Below are 485 nucleotides of genomic sequence, written 5' to 3' on the forward strand. Positions count from 1 at the left end.
CTTTACTTGTAACAGCTATGGCCCCGTGTATGCTATTTGTATTCCCGCCACTCAGAATGTGATCAGTGAATGATCACTACGATAAACAGCTTTCTCATCTCGAGTCATGACTCATGAGTCATGAACACGCCTAACTTTAACGTTTATAAACGTTTATACTGGTATTTCAACTGGGTTTAAATTTTTGAGTGAGCAGACCTTGGACTTTTTTTTTTTTGGTTTTTTCTAAAATCACCAAAAAACGAAAGGTGATGTAATGTGTGTAAATATTTGCTATTTTTTTTTGTATACGTTCAACGTTTAATACATGGTCAAGGGTGCACAAGACGAGTTGCCTCACTCCCTATTGACTTGACAGCCGACATAAATATTTACCCGTACTTTTGTTTTGGTTTTTGTAAATAAAGAAATTCTCTATTTTTCAGATGAGGTTATATTTATTTTATTTAAAGTTTTTACAAAAACGGTTCCCGGTTAACCGTATA

Source organism: Sphaeroforma arctica (genome assembly GCF_001186125.1).
Source record: "Sphaeroforma arctica JP610 unplaced genomic scaffold supercont1.818, whole genome shotgun sequence".
NCBI lineage: Eukaryota > Ichthyosporea > Ichthyophonida > Sphaeroforma > Sphaeroforma arctica.